The sequence below is a fragment of the Mus caroli genome, unplaced genomic scaffold (assembly GCF_978045245.1).
Source record: "Mus caroli unplaced genomic scaffold, Mus_caroli_1 scaffold_10, whole genome shotgun sequence".
NCBI lineage: Eukaryota > Metazoa > Chordata > Mammalia > Rodentia > Muridae > Mus > Mus caroli.
This window is the reverse complement of record NW_028227265.1, coordinates 47,245,683-47,269,310: the sequence shown is the minus strand read 5'-3', so window position 1 is coordinate 47,269,310 and position 23,628 is coordinate 47,245,683. Positions and strand designations below refer to the sequence as shown.

At 40.4% G+C, this 23,628-nt stretch overlaps 1 protein-coding gene across 10 annotated transcripts in view; it reads right to left on the bottom strand.

Moving 5' to 3' along the window:
- Positions 1–23,628, bottom strand: part of Il15 (interleukin 15) — a 78,081-nt gene that overhangs the window by 20,856 nt on the left and 33,597 nt on the right. Inside the window, exon 2 of one of the 10 annotated variants that reach the window (XM_029480482.1) lies at positions 4,152–4,193. The exons of the other annotated variants lie outside the window; for them this stretch is intronic. The gene's annotated coding sequence lies outside the window, so the exon portion shown is untranslated. The remainder of the gene's footprint in view (positions 1–4,151; positions 4,194–23,628) is intronic. 10 annotated transcript variants of the gene reach the window in all.

The following is a 23,628-nucleotide window of genomic DNA, read 5'->3' as shown; positions in this document are numbered from 1 at the left end:
AGGCCCCAGCCCAGTGTGAGTGGTGCCACCCATAGACTGGTGAACCTGTGTTCAATGAGAACACAGGATGAGCAAGCCATTAGCAGACCTCTTCCATGGCCTCTATATCAGTTCCCACCTTCAGGTTCCTGCCTGGCTTTGAGCTCCTGCCTTGGTTTCCCTCTGTGGACTGTGATTCGGGATATGTGAACCAAAGAAACCCTTTCATCTAAGAGTTTCTTTTGTTCATGATGTTACATCCCAGAAATAAAAACCATAACTAAGACACCAAGCAATCTGTTCCCAGACCAAATGCAAGATTACTAAGACTTATGCTATCCTTTAAAAACGTTTCTGAGCCGGGCATGGTGGCACACGCCTTTAATCCCAGCACTCGGGAGGCAGAGGCAGGCGGATTTCTGAGTTCGAGGCCAGCCTGGTCTACAAAGTGAGCTCCAGGACAGCCAGAGCTATAAAGAGAAACCCTGTCTCGAAAAACCAAAAAAAAAAAAAAAAGTTTCTGCTCCTTTTTGTAGAAGTTAATCAAACAGGCCAACTGCCAAGAAAATCTGAAAGGAATAAAATGTTTCATGACTCATTTTATAGAAGAATTTAAAGCATCAATACAAAACTGTTTGAGGGAAGAAAAGTAAGGAGGGAGGGAGTAGGAGAGAGTAAGAAAGGAAGGTAAGAAGAGAGAAGGGGAAGGAAGGAAGAAGGAAGGGAAGGAGGGAGAGCAGAGAGTAAGAGAGGAAGGAAGGTAGGAAAGGAGGGAAGGAGAAAAGAAGGGAAGGAAGGTAAAAGAAGGGAAGGAGGTAGGGAGGGAAGGAAGAAGTGAGGGAAAGAGGAAGGGAGAGGGAGAGGAAGGAAGAAAAAAGGAGAGAGGAAGAAAGGATGGAAGGTAAGAAGAGAGGGAAGGAAGGTAAAAGAAAGGGAAGGAGGGAGGTGGGGAGGAAGGAAGGGAACTATGTTGTAAGGGATATAGACACTTGGTCATACATCATTCAATTAGTATATAACATAACCACTATGCTGCTGAACTGTAGGACATCAGATGTGCAGTGGCTTGTCCAGATATCACCAGTACCAGCATGTAAGAGAGCAAAGCTGTGGCCATGCGAGGTCAAGAGAGGGTCTGTGAGATGGATCTGGGAGTGAGGGTGGAGCATGCCTTTGTGTGTGAGAGACAGGAAGTGACAGTGCAAGCAAGCCTGGGTCCGAGCATCTGGACCCACGTGCTTAACGGAATGGTTGTGGATTTTTTTTTAAAGAAAGAAAATATTGGAACAAGAATTTGTAACATGGCAGAATTGAAATGAAAATATATTTGCCATAGTGAAATAATCCCCAAACCACCTGATAGATATTGGGGACTGTCTCATAGGAAGCACATCTCAGCAGCTAGGTCTGGAGTCCAAGGGGACCTGTTAAATGATACGTGGCTGTTGTCATTTCAAATGTCCAAGTAAGACACCCAAAAAGGCTTGGTTGGTTTCCACGTACAGGGAGAAGAGATACATAGACTGTGTTGTTCTTTCCTACAAGAGGCTGGTGGGGGAACAATTCAGAGAGAGAACAGTGGGTGCTAAGATGAAGGCTATGTCCAAATACCCAAGTCAAACACACCCTCAGTAAAAATAGCATGGGGAGCTTTCCGACCAAATCTTATGAAAGCTTACTTTATAGCCAAGGCATAAAGCCATCTCCAGGAGGCAGCTTTACAAGAGTGCTTTCCAACAAGTGTCTGACAAAAGCAGCCATCTTACAAGTCTCAGATAGTTTGAACAAAAGAAATGAAAGCGGTGACATAATATTTACCCCATAAAAGCAAGCTCAGAGACAGGGAGGGCACACTTCTGGGCATGGGACTGGTGGCCTGTCACTCCCTGTCTCTCACACACAGAGTCATGCTCCTCTCTCCAGCTACAATAAGGAACTGCTATCAAGCTGGAAAACCAACACATCAGCTTCCAAAGCACATGGCCTCCATGGTCCCCCCTAACAGAACCCTACAGCTTTATGAAGCCACACACTGACAGAACAGCAATGGAAACAGAAAATAAAATCAAAATGAAAACATAAACAGCTGTTTCCCTTGCACCGTGGCAACACTGCAAATATATAGCAGTATACGTGCCTGCCTGGTGGAGGCTTCTTTTGAATTTTTTTGGAACGCCAAATGGCAACGCAAATAGATTCACTCTCTGTTGGTTGTTATTGTCCTAATTTTATTGCCAGGAAAAAAAAATCTTTCCCTACGTGCATGTTATTCTTAATATCCTCTCTTCCGGGGAGAGAAGTTATAGCTTAGGCCCAATTTATAATTTTACTGTTCATTTAATTTCCTTTAACGCTTTAAAATGTTATGTGAAGGCTCTGACTTGTCAAAACTGAGCCATCCATTTCAGGCATAACCCATCAAAATGACAACACGAACGGTTCTCATAATCTACAACAGAGGAAAAGGCAAACCCAATGTTTTAAAAGAGAGTGTTTGTCCACGCCAACCAACTACTCTGCATTATCATGTTTCACATCCATGTGTTGCTTTAATAATCTGTGCCTCATTTAAAATGCTACCAAGTATAAAGTTTTTTTGTTTTTGTTTTTTTTTTTAATAGCATTTGAGATAAATATATTTCTGACCCAAAGAATAAAGAAAGATGTCTTTGAGAATACAAAAGCCTTTTTATTTCCAAAGGAAAAAAAATATCCCTAAAGCTTCCCCACAGCCGGTCCTCCAGACTTTCCACCAGGCTTTGCTTGAACATGGACGAAAGTACACACCCCTGGAATTACTATTTCCTCTTTTTACAAGATGCAGGAAGTGAATTCTTATTAGTCAAACCCAACTCAAACACATCATAAATGATACTTGTATCATAGATGGAATTTGGGAACAATGTATATTTATAAGCATGAATGCTGCAGCCCAGTGATGTCTATTGGCTTGCCCCTAGTGAGTTATCAAGTAATCGAGCTTTAAAGCTGTTTAGCCCATAATCCACATCATTCAAAACACACAGAAAGTGATTACAGTCTGTCAATGGACTCTCTGGCCTGGTGAATGCCAGGAGAAAAGGTGACTCCCTGGGTATTCAGCATAGAGACAAAAAAGCTGTCAGCTAAGAAGGCAATGGTTCTATCAAATGGTTCTATCTATTCTACTGCCCAAGAGATGCACATCATTTATCCTATTTAAAATCAGTGGAACAAGGCTTGTATCAGGCTTCTCCTTTGTGGGACATTAAATCTGTTCATGTAAATGTTTGTGATCTCTAATTATCTGTGGGTATTTTATTATCCTGGGTATAATTTCCCTTTTTTCTTCTATACCTTTGTTTTCTCTTGTGTGTGTGTGTATGTGTGTGTGTGTGTGTGTGTGTGTGTGTGTGTGTTTTAAGACAGGGTCTCATTCTGTAGCCACGCTAGCCTGTAACTCACTAAGAAGCTTAAACTAAGGGCAACCCTCCTGACTCAGGTGCCCAAGTCCTTGGATTACAAGCATGAGCCATGATGGCATCTTGGCTTTTTCTCAGTTGATTTTGCATCTTTTGCAGTTCCCCTGGAGACTCAAAGACATTTAACACAATTAACTGGGAAAAAGGCAAGTAAGTAGAAAAACTGTAATTTCCATGGGTATTTGGACATGATGCTAGTTAACCAAATTTCTTCAGTGGGTTTATGAGACAGAGGGGAGAAGGCAGCATCAAGGCAGGTGATAAAATAGGGCAGATTACTCTAACAAACACAAGCACAAATCAAAAATTATGTAGAGCATAACGAAGCATCATTTATGCACTGCTTGACCATCTGGACCTGCTGTTTTATGGGACGAGGGGGTGAGAACTTGTGTTTGAGCCCTCTGAGGTGGTACTTTTTATAGCAGTATTTGAGACCCACACAGACTGGCTGTACAACGATATGGCTGCTTTCCATAAGGCCCTTCCATAGAAATCAAGCCCTGCAATGAATGCGGTGTAAGGACAAAGCCCCGGAGTTCAGTCAGCTGCAGGCTTGCTGACATTAATTCTGCCAATTCCTTGTGATTCATAGATTTATGCTTCTCCCTTCAAGTGGGAGTATGACAGGAGGAGGACGCGTGTTGAGATATCGTCTCTGTGCTGTGGTGGGTCACTTATGACTATGTTGTATCATACTGAATGGCTTACCAGAGATGTTGCTGAGCACAAACATCAAATATGACATTAGTCCTAAAGAAGAGCAAAAGAGGGGGAGGGGAGGGGAGGGGAGGGAGGGAGAGAGAGAGAGAGAGAGAGAGAGAGAGAGTCAAAAAGGGGGAACAACAGACAGAAATTATGAGGAAAATTAGACTTAAAATTACATATACTATATAAATCACCAACAGTTTGAGAAGGATGAGAGCTATGAAACACAGCATCCATATTTCCAGCATGATAAGCAGCTTTTGCTGATAGCCAGTGAAGAAATATCAGCCTCATTCCTAACCTACAAAGACTGAATTCTGACAACAAACTGTAATGAGCCAGGCAATGGATTCCTTCCAGCATCTCCAGATAAGAGCTTCCCCGGTAAATGCCTTGCTTTCTACCTAATGAGACTCTGGAAAAAATATCCAATTGAACTTGACACCCATGTAAACTGTGACTCTATTGAAGATGTTGTTTTAAGCCTCTTTGTTCATGATTTCTTACACAGCAATAGAAAGGTAATTTATAGAGCAATGTGTTTCACCGCAGGCATTGTGGAAAATAGATATAAACTAAATATTATGTTTATATATTTTATACATAAATATGTATAATATATATTATATTATATAGTTGCCTTAAATGATTTTAATAGGAAGTAATGAGACTACATATGCAATCAATCTAGAGCAGGTCTTTGGGTAATAGTTATTTTTAACGTGTTTTTCTTTCATTTTTGAAGTTATGTCATTTATCCTTTCCCATCCTCCCTCAGCCCTTCTATACACTCCTCCTGCTCTCTCTCAAAGTCATGACCTTTTTTCATTATATGTCATTGCAGGATTACAGAGAGAGAGAGAGACAGAGACAGAGACAGAGACACAAACACACAAACACACACACACACACACACACACACACACATATATATATATATATATATATATATATATATATATATTACAAAAAATAACCTACTCAGTCTGTATAATGTTACTTGTATGTATGTCTTCATTACTAACCATCTGGTATTGGATAACCATTATTGTGCTCTTCCCTGGAGAAGCCTATTGCTGCTACCCCAGCTTTCCCTAGAGGCAGAACACTTCATAAATTGCATGTGCACACACACACACACACACACACACACACACACAATCATTGCATGCTTCTTGTTTTCAATGTCTAAGTTCATCAGTACTGATCAGAAAGAGGGATTCTACAGTGTCATGTACTTACATGTGAATATGTAAAAGAAGGAGGGTAACTTCACTACAATTTATTCCAGAAAAAATTAAGCATCAATTGCCCACTGCAATGCTCTAACGACAGTGGGAGGAAATGATACAGTCATGAACAAAGACAAGGTCATATTTGTCTTCTCTGAGCTAGCGCTCTACAGAAGAGAGATGAGCCTAGCAACTGCAGATAGTGGGTTATATTAGAGGAAGGTAATGTGCTAGCATATAAAGGAAGAGGTTTCGCTGGGGAAGGCTTTCTGAAAGAAGCAATGGGAGTGGACCTAAGACTTTCAGGGCGAGAAAACACTTATTGAGAGGGTTTCAAGCACAAGTAAACTAATCATTGACCTTGTTATAGGGGCAGGAAAGTGACAGCAACAAAGTTTACTTAATGCCTACTAACACTGAAAATGGTGTAATGATCAGGACTTTGAAATGCTCAAACTGCTGGACTTTCTCACAGGTGTAAATCCTTCCCTCATGACACATCAGACAGTAGCTAATCAAAAACTCATCCCGGCAGCAACTACAACCAGACTGAACTGAAACTTGCTGGCCTGCTTTTCTTATTATTATCTACTACTTGTGGTTATGAAATAGGAGGAATACAATGGTTGACCATCACAAATAAAAATGAATTTAGCCTTTACTACATGGTAAATTAAAACCTGCCCCACATGTATGTAGGCTAAGACAGTCACAAAAATCTTACTTATTTTGTGTGCCTTTCCAAAGTCCCTTTACTGATGTGGGGTTTCTACTTTTCTCCTCAAACCAGCACCAAGCCCTGACCATACATCCGTAGTTATGCCTGAAAATATGTGTGAGTTCCACGGCTAGGACTTAAAAGGTCTGTCTTCTATGTTCCTTCTACTGGAACACAAGAAAACTCAGATAGACAATAATGATTGAAAAAAGTATAGACGCTTATACCTGCCATTCCAAGATACAGAAATGAAAATAAATCATGGAATCAATCAATAAAACTATGAGGAATAACAAAGTATACCTAAAATTACTTTCTGTGACCTAAACTGAGCATCTATAGATACAAAACTATGTACTATAAATTTTGTTAATTTATCTGAAATAAAATATTGTCTTTAAAAACTTCTGGGCTGTATTTGGGGAAATTTTGATCTCTATAAATATCTCTTGCAAACCATCCTATCCTGGCTAACCTTATAATTAATAAAATCATGCCAACAAAATATATTTAATCTCTAATATCTATGTGATCAAGGGAACAAGATGGACTCATTATTCATGGCTAGTTTAAGAAATTCCTTGGTTAGAATGGACAGAATAACAGAACTCATATTTTCTTTATTTGAATATTATCTAAGATGTATTTGCTTTGGTCAATATTTAAAAAATTTAACAATTTCACTTTCCATATGCCAAATCATGACAAAGTGCTGGTGTCAAACTATTTCCTAAAGCTAGTATAATTAATTCTGTCTCATACTATAAAACTCTTGTAAATCAAAGCTATCACTCTTTGTTCTTGCAATATCTAGGAAGTCAAGAATTAGTCTTAAGTAATTCCATGGACCTATAAAATTAGGAATTTTCTGATATAATTTTGTTAAAATAAAATCAACATTTAAAAAGTCTGGATTTTGTTTAACCTACTTTTATAATTGATTGATAGACACCTTTAAAAGATGCTTCAAGGTGCTGACAAGTTAAGGATAATTGAGAGTCTTCTCCTGGACAGCCTTGTGAGAGAAGCCAGCAGTGGCTATTGAATGCTCATCCCTAAATGGAACATCTACATCTACCCACCAAGGCCCAGGATGGTAACCAAGAAATGATGGAAAGGCTGTAAAAGCCAGATGCAAGGAAGGAATGCTGAGAAGAGTGGTGTCTTCTGGACATGATCTGGCTGCCGCTGTCATGGACACATAGTGTCTGTGGCTATGTGCACAAGAAAAACATGAAAGCAGAAACATGGCTGGTTAAAAAGAAAAAGGCCTTTGTGTGAGTAAGAAAGGCATTAGAGAATGTATTGGGGAATGCATATGATCACAATAAATCGTTGGTGTGCATTTAATTGTCAAAATGAATAAAATTTTCTTTCAACTTACAAATATTTATATACTTTAGTGATAACAGTCAATTTTAATATTTTCATACTCCAGTTCAGCTTCTGTTACTGTGTGGTTACAGCAAAGATCATTTTCTCAGTCCCAACATACAGGTATTTCTTCCCATCACTGAAACCAAGCAATTCCACAGGATAAATCAGTTAAGTATTTGATAGTCCATTATACTTCTAAGGTTGCCTCTTTGAGACAGTGTCAGACATGGTGTGTTGGTGGCTTTGTTCCACAAGTGTACCCCACTTCTGACACCTGAGACACTTCTGCCCTCTGGAATTCCTGCTGGACTGCCTGCAGTTAGAGCCCAGCATCCTTTGTCAGCATTATTAATTTGCTACAGCATTATTCAAGATGCAATGGGGACACATTTACTAGTTTGTTGAGAAGGATATTTTTAAAGAACAAACAACACTTTGAGCTACTATGATAAGGCCTGGTATGGGTCAGACACAGGAGCTTCCATCCCTGTGTAGCTGAGATGTCCTGGAGTGAGAACAATTCTCAGCTTGCACATGTTCTAGAAAGTTCTCTGAACCCGTCTCTATGGCTATTTTAAAGGAGGTTTCTTTACATAAGCAAGTCTGGAAAACAGGAACTACATGGAAATTGCTAACATACTAGATGAGACCTACCATACTAGATGAGAACTACCCAGGCTGTTGCACCCAAGGCTTCTTGTCCCTCTGAGTAATACTCTTCCTGTTGGCTAACTCACAATATTCTTTCTATGTGGAGAGCCATGCCGCGAGCAATCGCGAGCCGTGAGCAATCGCCATTATAAGATGGTGCTGGCCTCCACTGTGCCTAACTAGTAAACAAGCTTTGTGTGCAAGTGTAAGAGTGAACTCACGCTTAGTCACTGCCCATCTCGGGACATAGTAGTGGGGTGATGGGGGAGCAACGAATCAGGAGCTGACATGCCACATCAGGTGCTGAAACACCATGGCTGAGGGCTCTATAAGTGACCCCATTTTCCGGGGTCTGGGTCTTCCCTCTTGAAGAAGCAATAAAGCTTTTTTGCTGCAGAAGATTCCGGTTGTCCCAAGTGTGTTCTTGCCGGCGAGAACCGTAGCTCGGGATAAATGGCACCAAAGACCCGGGAACTTTATACCATCACACGGGCGCAAGGGAGATCCCTCGTTTGTGGGGCGGAACCAGAACTGCAGGACACTACAGCTCTGTAAGCTATGTACAGTCTTGAAATTTCTCCAGAGTTAGACGCCCTTTTGATTGTTTTCACGGTGATTATTCCTTCCCTTTCGGTTTCGTTTTGCTTCCACCTCTGGAACTGCTGACTGGTTCTCAGTGGTGGTCAGGCCTAGACAGCGACCAGTATTGCTGACTGGTTCTCAATCTCGGTCAGGTCTGGACAGCGACCAGTATGGGAATCTCCCACTCTGTAGTAACAGCCTTACCGTCGGTCTTGAAGCAGTGTGGCCTGAAAATCACCACTAAGACTATAGAGGGATTTGTCAGGGAGATAGACCATGTGACACCATGGTATGCTTGCTCAGGGTCATTAACTGTTGCCTCATGGGACAAACTGAAAGGAGATCTAGTTAGGGAACAGCAGAACGGCAAACTTAAAGCAGGGACCATGCTGTTGTAGAAATTGGTGAGATCGTGCTTAACAGACAAGGATTGTCAGCAAATGGTTGAAGTGGGGCAGAAAGTTTTGGACAAAATTCAAGACAGTCTATCAGAGACAGAGCGGGGAGAGAGAGTAAGAGCTGAGAGGAAACAAGGTGCACTGAAGAATAAAGGCCTTTCCACGGGTTGATCCTGCCTTGGTCTGATTGTCAATCCTCCATCACTCGTTGGACAGATCAGAGTAAAACCTTTTCCTTTTCTCCCAACATGATGGCTGACCCAGAGAAGGAATTTGTTATGAAAAAGGGACTTTTCATACAGGACTTTAGAATGCATCCCTTTCACAAGTGGGTGCTTTGTGGAGTCAATGGCAGTTGTACAGAACTCAATCCTTTGATCTTTATCCAGGGAGGAGTTGGAAAGGCTTCTTTTACTGGCATCTCAAGATTTGCTCAATATTGGGGAATACATGCTGCCTCCCTGGACTCTTATGGATATACTAATACCAGTGTAGAGATCACTGGGCTCAATAAAACTTTGGTAAAGCAGATTAATTATCCACCTACCCCAGTCTGTGTTTAACCCTCTTTCTTGTTTATTCTTTCAAAGGATTCATTTGAAGTCTGTTCCAATGATTCTTGTTGGATTTCTCAATGTTGGGATGTAACAAAGGACACCCGTGCCATGGTGACACGGATCCCACGTTGGATCCCTGTTCCGGTGGAAACACCCTCCACCTTATCCCTGTTTCGACAAAAAAGAGATTTTGACATTACTGCTGCCATAATCATAGCAATTTCAGCCAGTGCAGCTGCTGATACAGCTGCAGGGTACACTATGGCTAGTACGGTTCAATCAGGCACAAAATTAAATCAGCTTTCAGCAGATCTGTCTGATGCCATCACTGTCCAAACTTCTGCTAGTACCAAGTTAAAGGGAGGGCTGATGATTTTGAATCAGTGCCTTGACCTGGCAGAGGAACAGATAGGCATTCTATACCAGATGGCCCAGTTGGGTTGTGAAAGAAAATTGGGCGTTCTGTGTATTACCAGTGTCCAATATGAAAATTTTACTCATGCAGCTAATCTGTCTATACAGTTTTCCTTGTATCTTGCAGGAAATTGGTCCGAGGGATTCAATGAGACTCTTGAGGCTCTGAGGGTAGCAGTTTTAAAGATCAACTCAACACGAGTGAACCTGTCATTGACAGAGGGCCTCTCCTCCTGGATTTCATCTGCATTTTCTTATTTTAAGGAATGGGTGGGGGTAGATTTATTTGGTGTTGCCACCTGCTGTGGACTTGTGTTCATGCTCTGGTTGGTTTTCAAGCTCAGAACCCAACAAACAAATGACAAGGTTGTGATAGCTCAAGCACTTGCTGCCATTGAGCAAGGGGCCTCCCCCAAAATCTGGCTATCTATGCTCAAGAATTAGTTGACATTGGTGGCTGGCCTCTTTTGTAGAGTTTGCCCTAGGTCATTTAGTAGTTACTGTCACATAGCACTGAGGTATCCAGGGACGGGCAACTTTCCTCATGCACAGATCAACCTAAGACACAGGGCCCAGTGGCGATAGGGTTACCCTATGACGGGAAAGGCTGTGACATTGGAGGAACAACCTAAGACAGGAGCCACAGCAGATGGACATGCTTACACAGACCTAGTCCAGCCTCATTTTAATAAAATAAAAAGGGGGAGATGTGGAGAGCTGTGCTGCGAGCAATCGCCATTATAAGATGGTGCTGGCCTCTGCTGTGCCTAACTGTTCTTGCCAGCGAGATCCGTAGCTCGGGATATTGCTAAAATGAGATTTTGTGAGTTACAATCAAGTAAAGCAGGCAAGAGACCTCCTCTAAGACAAACTTCAAGAAGACAATGGAATAGGGAAGCTGGAAGCTGTTTTTAGTTGCCATGATGTGAATTGGGGAAGAGGAAAGAGGTGAGACTATCTTTAGATCTATGATTGCCATTTAGGAAGAGAGGAGGAAATGGAGTAAGGAAGGGCAGGACATGTTAGAGAGCACTTGCAGTCAGAAGCACTCCACCAGCAGAGCACCCAAACCTGCCTACATTGTCTCCACATGGCAGCAAACATCAATGGCAAGTTATCTAGTAACCACAGTAAGTTCACTTTTTAATTCTCCTCTGTACAGAGACTAATCTAGATCCTGAGATGTACCATCTCAGTCAAGGACCTGATCTCCTACAGTGGATGCAGCAGATGACAAATTGTGGCTTCCTGTGCCAAATCAGGTCAAGGCCATTTACCTTGTTTTGTTCCACATTTTTATTCTGAATTAGACATAAGTATAAAATTATATCATATATATATATATACATATATATGTATGTATGTATACTTATATTTAAATATAAAATCATAATATTTAATGTTAACATATGTATTAAATATGCTGCTTTTACTTTTTAAAAATATTTTTATTACGTATTTTCCTCAATTACATTTCCAATGCTATCCCAAAAGTCCCCATACCCTCCCCCCTCCACTTCCCTACCCACCCATTCCCATTTTTTGGCCCTGGCATTCCCCTGTCCTGGGGCATATAAACTTTGCATGTCCAATGGGCCTCTCTTTCCAGTGATGGCCAACTAGGCCATCTTTTGATACATATGCAGGAACCCCAGTGCTGCAATGGACCTGAAGGGACTTGTGCCTCTGATCAGGCCGGGTTATCTGCTTCCCTAGTTAATGCAGTCTCAGGTCCCGCGTGATTGGATTAGAGCAGACGCTGTTTTCCACTCACCAGAGGTCTTAGGATCTCATGAGGGATCCTGTGTGGGTCTTTGCGGGTGTCCAGAGACTCAGCAGGCCGCTGCTTTTACTTTTAAATATATATATATATATATATATATATATATATATATATATATATATAATTTTATTTTAAACTATATATAATGTATTTTACTTTAAATTATATACACAACTTAAAAAGTAACATATATATTTTAAAATATATACATTAAATATCAATATGAAGAATGACTCTTTAAGGTGACTTTCTAAGGCAGGTCCACTCAGGAGTGCACAGGCGACAGAAGCAGAAAAGCTTCTGGGACAGAGTACTACAGTGTTGCATCTGCACCCAGGAGATGGGGCTGTTCTGGAGCCCTCTGTATACTGGTCTTGCAGGGAGAGATCTGGTCTCCTAATAGTGCTGACACAGGCTTAAAGACTCACAGGAGGAACACGCTCCAGGCAGAGACAGCAAGAACATCTAACACCAGAGATTACCAGATGGTGAAAGGCAAACACAGGAATCTTACCAACAGAAATTAAGACTACTTGGCATCATTAGAACCCAGTACTCCCACCAAAGCAAGTCCCCAACACACCAGAAAAGCAAGATTTAGGCTTAAAATCATACTTCATGATGTTGGTAGAGGATTTTAAGAAGGACATTAATAACTCCCTTAAAGAAATACAGGAGAACACAGCTAAACAGATAGAAGCTCTTAAAGAGGAAACACAAAAATCCCTTAAAGAATTACAGGAAAACACAACCAAACAAGTGAAGGAATTGAACAAAACCATCCAGGATCTAAACATGGAAGTAGAAACAATAAAGAAATCACAAAGGGAGACAACTCTGGAGATAGAAAACCTAGGAAATAAATCAGGAGCCATAAATGCAAGCATCACTAACAGAATACAAGAGATGAAAGAGAGAATCTCAGGTGCTGAAGATTCCATAGAAAACATTGACACAACCATCAATGAAAATGCAAAATGATCTTAACTCAAAACATCCAGGAAATCCAGGACACAATGAGAAGACCAATCCTAAGGATAATAGGTTTAGATGAGAAGGAAGATTTTCACTTTAAAGGGCCAGCAAATATCTTCAACAAAATTATAAAAGAAAACTTTCCTAACCTAAAGAAAGAGATGCTCATGAACATACAAAAAGCCTACAGATCTCCAAATAGACTAGAACAGAAAAGAAATTCCTCCTGACACATAATAATGAAAACACCAAATGCACTAAACAAAGATAGAATATTAAAAGCAGTAAGGGAGAAAGGTCAAGTAACATATAAAAGCAGGCCTATTAGAATTGCACCAAACTTCTCACCAGAGACTATGAGAGCCAGGAGATCCTGGACAGATCTCATACAGACCCTAAGAGACCACAAATGCCAGCCCAGTCTACTATATCCAGCAAAACTCTCAATTATCAAAGATGGAGAAACCAAAGCATCCCATGACAAAACCAAATTTACAAAATAACTTTCCATGAATCCAGTCATTCAAAGGATAGTAAAGGGGAAATTCCAACACAAGGAGGGAAACTATGCCCTAGAGAAAGCAAGAAAGTAATCTTTCAACAAACCTAAAAGAAGATAGACACATGAACAGAATCCCAAATGTAACAACAAAAATAACAGCAAGGAACAATTACTTTTCCTTAATATCTCTTAATATCAATGGATTCAATTCCCCAATAAAAAGACATAGAATAACAGATTGGCTATCTAAATAGGATCCAACATTTTACTGCATACAGGAAACCCACCTCAGAGACAAAGACAGATACAACCTCAGAGTAAAAGGCTGGAAAACAATTTTCCAAGCAAATGGTCCCAAGAAACAAGCTGGAGTAGCCATTCTAATATCGAATAAAATCAATTTTCAACCTAAAGTTATCAAAAAAGACAAGGAGGAACACTTCATGCGCATCAAAGGTAAAATCTACCAAGATGAACTCTCAATTCTGAACATCTGTGCTCCAAATGCAATGGCATCCAAATTCATTAAAGAAACTTTAGTAAAACTCAAAGCACACAGTGCACCACACACAATAATAGCAGGAGACTTCAACACCTCACACTCATAAATGGACAAATCATGGAAACAGAAACTAAACAGAGACATGGTGAAACTAACAGAAGTTGTGAACCAAGGGGATTTAACAGATATCTATAAAACATTTTATCCTAATATAGAAGGATATACCTTCTTCTCAGCACCTCATGGCACCACCTCCAAAATTGACCATATAATCAGTCAAAAAACAGGCCTCAACAGATACAAAAATGTTGAAGTAATACCATGCATCCTATGAGATAATGACGGACGAAGGTGATCTTCAATAACAACATAAATATTAAAAAGCTTCCATACACATGAAAGCTGAACAACACTATACTCGATGATAATTTGGTCAAGGAAGAAATAAAGGAAGAAATTAAAGACTTTAGAGTTTGATGAAAATGAAGCCACAACATAACCAGACTTAAGGGACTCAATGAAAGCATTCATGAGAGGAAAACTCATAACTCTGAGTATCTTTAAAAAGAATCTGGGGCGAGCATACAATAGCAGCTTGACAGCACACCTAAAAGCTCTAGAACAAAAGGAAGCAAATTTACCCAAGAGGAGTAGACAGATAAACCCTTATCCAGACTAGAGGGCACAGGGAGAGTATTCTAATTAATAAAATCAGATATGAAAAGGGAGACATAACAATAGAATCTGAGGAAATAAAAAAATCATCAGATCCTACTACAAAAGCCTATACTCAACAACTGGAAAACCTGGATAAAATACACAATTTTCTAGACAGACACCAGTTGCCAAAGTTAAATTAGGATCAGATTAACGATCTAAACAGTCCTATGTCCTCTAAAGAAATAGAGAAGGTCATTAATGGCCTCCCAAACAAAAAAAGCCCAGGACCAGATGGGTTTAGTGCAGAGTACTATCAAACCTTCAAAGAAGAGCTAATTCTAATACTCCTCAAACTATTCCACATACAGACACAGAAGGTACTCTACCCAATTCATTCTATGAAGCTACAATTACTCTGGTACCTAAACCACACAAAGACCCAACAAAGGAGAACCTCAGACTAATTTCCCTTATGAATATTGACACAGAAATACTCAATAAAATTCTCACAAACCGAAACCAAGAACACATCAAAACGATCATCCATCATGATTAAGTAGGCTTCATCCCAGGGATGCAGGGATGGCTCAATATATGGAAATCCATCAATATAATCAACTATATAAACAAACTCAAAGAAAAAATCCACATGATCATCTCATTAGAGGCCGAGAAAGCATTTAACATAATCCAACACCTGTTCATGATAAAAGTTATGAATAAGTCAGGAATTCAAGGCATATACCTAAACATAATAAAAGCAATATACAGCAATCTAGTAGCCAACATCAAACTAAATGGAGAGAAACTTGAAGCAATCCCACTAAGATCAGGGACTAGACAAGGCTGCCCACTTCTCTGTACCTATTCAATATACTACTTGAAGTTCTAGCCAAAGCAATTAGACAACAAAAGGCGATCAAAGGGATATAAATTGGAAAAGAAGAAATAAAAATTTCACTATTTACAGATGACATGATAGTATACATTAGAGACCCCAAAAATTTAATATGAGAACTGCTAATCCTGATAAACCAATTTAGTGACGTATCTGGATACATAATTAACTTAAACAAATTAGTAACATCTTTTACAATAGTCACAAATAAAAAAAAAAAAACCTTAGTGTGACTCTAACTAAGCAAGTGAAAGATCTGTATGATAAGAACCTCAAGTCTCTGAAGAAAGAAATCAAAGAAAATCTCAGAAGATGGTAAGATCTCCCATGCTCATGGATTGGCAGGATTAATATAGTCAAAATGGCTATCTTACAAAAAGCAATCTACAGATTCAATGCAATCAGCATCAAAATTCCAACTCAATTCTTCACAGAGTTAGAAAGGGCAAAAAACCTAGGATAGCAAAACTATTCTCAACAATAAAAGAACCTCTGGTGGAATCACCATCCCTGACCTCAAGCTGTACTACAGAGCAATTGTGATAAAAACTGCATGGTACTGGTACAGTGACAGACAGGTAGATCAATGGAATAGAATTAAAGACCCAGAAATGAACCCACATACCTATGGTCACTTGATCTTTGACAAAGGAGCTAAAACCATCCTGTGGAAAAAAGACAGCCATTTCAACAAATGGTGCTGGCTCAACTGGCAGTTATCATGTAGAAGAATTCAAATTGATCCATTCTTATCTCCTGTACAAAGCTCAAGTCTAAGTAGATCAAGGACCTCCACATAAAACTAGAGACACTGAAACTTATAGAGGAGAAATTGTGGAAGAGCCTCGAACATATGGGCACATAGGAAAAATTTCTGAACAGAACACCAATGGCTTGTGCTGTAAGATCAATAATTAACAAATAGGACCTCATAAAATTGAAAACTTCTCTAAGGCAATGGACACTGTCAATAAGACAAAAAGGCCAACAAAAGATTGGGAAAGGATCTTTACCAATCCTACATCAGATAGGGGAGTATTATCCAATATACACAAAGATCTCAAGAAGTTAGACTCCAGAAAACCAAATAACCCTATTAAAAATGTGATACAGAGCTAAACAAAGAATTCTCAACTGAGGAATACTAAATGGTTGAGAAGCACCTAAAACTGCTCAATATCTTTAATCATCAGGGAAATGTAAATCAAAACAAACCTGAGATTCCACCTCACACCAGTCAAAATGGTTAAGATCAAAAACTCAGGTGACAGCAGATGCTGGCATGGATGTGGGGAAAGGGGAACCCTCCTCCATTGCTGCTGGGATTGCCAGCTGGTACAACCTCTCTGAAAATCAGTTCCGCAGTTCCTCAGAAAATTGAACATAGTTCTACTGGAAGATCCAGGAATACCACTCCTGGACAAATACCCAGAAGATGCCCTAACCTGTAATAAGGACACATGCTCCACTATGTTCATAGCAGCCTTATTTACAATAGTCAGAAGCTGGAAGGAACCCAGATGTCCTTCAACAGAGGAATGGATACAGAAAATCTGGTACATATACCTATTGGAGTACTATGCCGCTATTTAAAACAATGAATTTATAAAATTCTTAGATGAATGGATGGATCTGGAGGATATCATCCTAAGTGAGGTAACCCAATCACAAAAGAACACACATGATATGCAATCACTGATAAGTGGATATTAGTCCAGAAGCTCAGAATACTCAAGATACAATTTGCAAACACATGAAACTCAAAAAGAAGGAAGACCAAAGTGTGGATACTTCGATCCTTAGAAAGGGAAACAAAATATCCATGGAAGGAATTATGGAGACAAAGTTCGGAGCAGAGACTGAAGGAATGACCATCCAGAGACTGCCCTACCTGTGTATCATAAACAACCACCAAACACAGGCACTATTTTAGATGTCAACAAGATTTTGCTGACAGGAGCCTGATATAGCTGTCTTCTGAGAGGCTCTGGCAAATACAGAAGTGGATGCTCACAGTCATCCATTGGATGCAGCACCGGGTCCCCAATAAGGAGCTAGAGAAATTGCCCAAGGATCTGAAGAGGTCTGCAACCCTATAGGAGGAACAACAATGTCTTAGTTAGGGTTTTACTGCTGTGAACAGACACTATGACCAAGGCAAGTCTTATAAAAAACAACATTTAATTGGGGCTGTCTTACAGGTTCAGAGGTTCAGTCCATTATCATCAAGGTGGGAGCATGGCAGTATCCAGGCAGGCATGGCACAGGAGGAGCTGAGAGTTCTATGTCTTCATCCAAAGGCTGCTAGTGGAAGACTGACTTCCAGGCAACTAGGGTGAGGATCTTATACCCACACCCACAGTGACACACCCATTCCAACCAGGTCACACCTATTCCAACAAGGCCACACCTTCAGATGGTGCCACTCCCTGATCCAAGGATATACAAACCATCACATTCCACTCCCTGGTCCCCATAGACTTGTTCAAAAACATGAGTCTATGGGGGCCATACTTAAACATAGCATAATGCAAAATGCATTTAGTCCAACTTTCAAAGTCCTCATAGTCTATAGCGGTCGCAACAATGTTTAAAGTCCAAAGTTCAAGGTCTTTTCTGAGATTCATTCAACTTAATTAACTGTAATCCCCAAAGCAAGGCAGGAAACCAGCTGGGCAAACTCCAAACTGCATCTCCATGGCTGATGTCAAAGTGGTCTTCAGATCTCCACTCCTTGTTCATGTTTTTTTGACTGCAACAAACTGCTTTCTCCTGGGCTGGTTCCACTTCCTGTTAGCAGCTTTCCTCGGCATGTATCCCATGGCTCTGGCATCTTTAACATCTTTGAGTCTCCAAGGCAATTTCAATGTTACAGCTCCTTGTTTCAGTATCTGGGATTCCACTTGATCTTTTGGACTCCTCCTAAGGGCTGGCATCACTTTTCCATCTCTGTGCTCTGTAGCACTCTATGCTCAGGTTGATCCACTCCACTACAGCTGCTGTTCTTGATGATCATCCCATGGTACTGACATCTCCAATACACTGGAGTGTTCCACTCCAAGTAGGCTTCACCAATAGCCTCTCATAGGCTCTCTTCATCACAAACAATATGAACTAACCAGTTCATTAACTAACCCCCCCCCCAAGCTCCCTGGGACTAAACCACCAATCAAAAGAAACACATGGTAGGACTCATGGCTCTAGCTGCATATGTAGCAAAGGATGGCCTAGTTGCTCATCAATGGGAGGTGAGTCCCTTGGTCCTGTGAAGGTTCTATGCCCCGGTAGAAGAATGCCAGGGCCAGGAAGCAGGAGTGGGTGGATTGGAGTGCAGGGGGCATGGAAGGGGATAGGGGATTTTTGGAGGGAAAACTAGGAAAGGGGATAATATTTGAAATGTAAATAAAGAAAATATCTAATAAAAATAAAAATTAAAATAAAAAAGAATGAGAAACAAAACACAAAGCACATATATTAAATCTGCAAACATTAAATATTATTCTCTGATCCTTTACTTCCAAAAGGTTTGTCATTTCCTGACTTTGAAAGAGTTCTACTTGGATAACCCACTACTATCTCAAATACAATAAATCTAAAATAAAAATATCTTCTCAGATACAGCACTCTCATCCTGCAACTCTTCATCTCTCCTAAAGCCAACAGAGTACAGGAATTCATCACCCATGAGTACCCTAGGCTGGAGACTATTTGCTCTTAGATCAACTATTCTTACCTATCTTGTCACCATGATACTGGAAGCCACACAGCCTGAACTGAGCGCATCTTGCCATTGGATCCATGCAACTGTCTCTTGCTCACACTTTGCTTATGCTGTGTGCTCCTGATTGTGGGTTTCAATCAGCATCTCTTAGTCAAGTAATGACAGTAATATGTTCAGGTCTTCTTGCTAATCTTTGATTCTAATGCACTTTCAAAGTCTTGCTCAATTCTGCAACTTTATTTCCAGCTTCATTTCCATTTAGTTTCCCTCAGGAAGACCCTTGTGCCCTTCACTTTGGATTTAAGAATGATGTAGCCATATCCTCTTGGCATTTTGCATCTTCAAATATAAAAATCAGAGTATTTTGCTATCACTGATGACATGAATAATAGGTAAGCATTATCAAGAGTTCTAATCTCATGTTTGTATGTTACTAATTTCTGAATCACAGCAACTTTGATAGGAAACATTATCATCATGTTACATGTAATAAAGCTTCAGTAAAAAGAAGTTGCATGTTGTCTCACACTATTGCCATGATAAAATTCCAGAACCCAGGCAACTTGGGAAAGAGAGGATTTATTTTGCTTACACTTCCACACCACAATTCATCACCGAAGAAAGCAGGACAAGAACTCAAAATGGGAAGGGACCTAAAGACAGGAGCTGATGCAGAGGTCATGGAGAGGTGCTGCTTACTGGCTTGCTCCCTCTGCCTTCCTCAGCCTGCCTTCTAATAACCCAGTACCACCAGTACAGGAGTGAACTCACCCATAATGAGCTGAGCCATCCCCCATCAACCACTAAGAAAATGTCCTACAGGCTTGCCTACAGCCCTATTTTATGGAGGCATCCTTTCAATCAAGAATCTTTCCTCTCAGATGGCCTTACCTTGTTGACACAAGATATCTTACTGCACAAGTGCCCAGATGATAGCAGCACCAGAACAGAAAGTCACGAAGCCTCTATTGAGAATTAAGCCAGGGTTATCTCCAATGTTAACAGTCCCCACTATTTGGCTTCTTAAGGATGCCACCTTGGAGATGAAATGTGGTCTAAATCTGGTTTCTCCATATGAAGAGAAGAAATTTTATCAGTGAAGACTCACTATGAGGATGACCTACATTCTGATGTTCTTCCAGGAGAGAGGGACAACAAATTAAAACAAAGCAGAAGCCACCATGCATAGACTAACTTCTCATTCCAGAGCTGGTACCCATGGGAAGGGAGCTGAACATCATTGGTAGTGAGCTTAGTACTCTGTATCCAGAATTACCAACACAAAAGCCATCCCAGTCTGGAAGCAACCATATGTGACAGTGTGATAAGGATGAGAGTTAGTCAGCCAAAGAAGGACTGAGTTAACAGACACAAACCTCCTCTCTGGAAGATAAAGAGATTTCTGCCAAAACTCACAGGGAACTTGAAAGAGAACTGAGGCATTTGTACTGGAGCAGCAGTTGCAAGATTGCCTAAAGGTAGCTGAACCCAGGCAGCACGTCAGAGAAAATGTATCCATGTAGCCTGGGAGACAAACAGGGTCAGGAGAGCACCAGTGTGTCCTCACAAAAAGCCCTCCATTCGGAAGACAAGGGTGTGCATATTTTCTAGGTTCGTGTGACATTAATGAAGAAGCAATCATTAATAAAATTACAAAATGGTGTCAACACAATTATATAATATGCATTAATAAAGAGAATTTGTTCCCTCTATAATCTTTCTGTGCTCAAATTATATTTCTGGTAAAATGGCTTTACTAACTATGACAATAGAAAGAGCTTAATGTCTCATAATAAAAATGTTAATAATGTCAGACTACAGAATAATAACATAGCCCAATGTACCAGAAAATTTAAGTGAGGGCACTTTGCCTGAGCATCAGCAGCAGACATCTTGGTACCGGGACCCCGCTGAGTGTATTCTGCACAGGTGAGAGTACGGAATACAGAAGCGAAAAGCTTCTGGGATAGGCAGGAGCGACAGAGCTTCTAAGGCAGCCCCCTTTTCGGGCCCCAGACATCTGGCCACTTTCCCTGCCCAGGATAGGGGTCCCCCCCAGCGCGGGAGCGCTCTGCCTGAACATCGGCAGCAGACATCTTGGATCCAGGACTCCTCCGAGAGTATTCTGCACAGGTGAGAGTGTAGAATACAGAAGCTAACAGCTTCTGGAATAGGCCAAAGCAACTCAGCTTCAGGACAGGTCCTGTTTTGGGCCTTTGTCTTCGGCCAGGAGGGAGGTACTAAGGCCAGATATCTGTGTACCTTTCCTGTAAGAGGAGAGCTTGACTGCAGAGAGTGCTCTGACCACTGAAACTCAGAGGAGAGAGCTAGTCTCCCAGGTCTGCTGATAGAGGCAAACAGAATCACCTGAGGAACAAGCTCTAACCAGAGACAACTATAACAACTAGCTCCAGAGAACACCAGATGGTGAAAGGCAAACGTAAGAATCCTACTAAAAGAAATCAAGACCACTCACCATCATCAGAACACAGCACTCCCATTCCCACCTAGTCCTGGGCACCCCAACACAGCCGAAAAGCTAGACCCGGATTTAAAAGCATATCTCATGATAATGGTAGAGGACATCAAGAAGGACTTTAATAACTCACTTAAAGAAATACAGGAGAACACTGCTAAAGAGTTACTTAAAGAAAAACAGGAAAACACAACCAAACAGGTAGAAGTCCTTAAAGAAAAACAGGAAAACACATCCAAACAGGTGATGGAAATGAACAAAACCATACTACACCTAAAAAGTGAAGTAGACACAATAAAGAAAACCCAAAGTGAGGCAACACTGGAGTTAGAAACCCTAGGAAAGAAATCTGGAACCATAGATGCCAGCATCAGCAAAAGAATCCAAGAGATGGAAGAAAGAATCTCAGGTGCAGAAGATTCCATAGAGAACATTGGCACAACAATCAAAGAAAATACAAAACATAAAAGGATCCTAACTCAAAACATCCAGGAAATCCAGGACACAATGAGAAGACCAAACCTACGGATAATAGGAGTTGATGAGAATGAAGATTTTCAACTTAATGGGCCATCAAATATCTTCAACAAAATTATAGAAGAAAACTTCCCCAACCTAAAGAAAGACATGCCCATGATCATACAAGAAGCCTACAGAACTCCAAATAGACTGGACCAGAAAAGAAATTCCTCCCAACATGTAATAATCAGAACAACAAATGCACTACATAAAGACAGAATATTAAAAGCAGTAAGGGAGAAAGGTCAAGTAACATATAAAGGCAGGCCTATCAGAATTACACCAAACTTTTCACCAGAAACTATGAAAGCCAGAAGGGCCTGGACAGGTGTTATACAGACACTAAGAGAACACAAATGCCAGCCCAGGCTACTATACCCGGCCAAACTATCAATTACCATAGATGGAGAAACAAAAGTATTCCATGACAAAAACAAATTCACACATTATCTTTCCACAAATCCAGCCCTTCAAAGGATAATAACAGAAAAAAAACAATACAAGGACAGAAATCACGCCCTAGAAAAAACAAGAAAGTAATCCCTCAACAAACCAAAAAGAAAACAGCCACAAGAACAGAATGCCAACTCTAACAACAAAAATAAAAGGAAGGAACAATTACTTTTCCTTAATATCTCTTAATATAAATGGACTCAATTCCCCAATAATAGACATAGACTAACAGACTGATTACACAAACAGGACCCAACATCCTGCTGCTTACAGGAAACCCATCTTGGGGAAAAAGAAAGACAATACCTCAGAGTGAAAGGCTGGAAACAATTTTCCAAGCAAATGGTCTGAACAAACAAGCTGGAGTAGCCATTCTAATATCGAATAAAATCGACTTCCAACCCAAAGTTATCAAAAAAGACAAGGAGGGACACTTCATACTCATCAAAGGAAAAATCCTCCAAGAGGAACTCTCAATTCTGAATATCTATGCTCCAAATACAAGGGCAGGCACATTCATTAAAGAAACCTTAGTAAAGCTTAAAGCACACATTGTACCTCACACATTAATAGTGGGGGACTTCAACACACCACTGGATCCTGGAAACAGAAACTAAACAGGGAGACAGTGAAACTAACAGAAGTTATGAAACAAGTGGGCTTAACAATTATCTAGAGAACATTTTATCCTAAAAAAAAAAAGGATATACCTTCTTCTCAGCACCTCACGGGACCTTCTCCAAAATTGACCATATAATTGGTCACAAAACAGGCCTCAACAGATACAAAAATATTGAAATTGTCCCATGCATCCTATCAGACAGCCATGGACTAAGGCTGATCTTCAATAACAACATAAATGATAGAAAGCCAACATTCACGTGGAAACTGAACAACACTCTGCTCAATGATACCTTGGTCAAGGAAGGAATAAAGAAAGATATTAAAGACTTCTTAGAGTTAAATGAAAATGAAGCCACAACATACCCAATCCTATCGGACACAATGAAAGCATTTCTAAGAGGGAAACGCATAACTCTGAGTGCCTCCAAGAAGAAACTG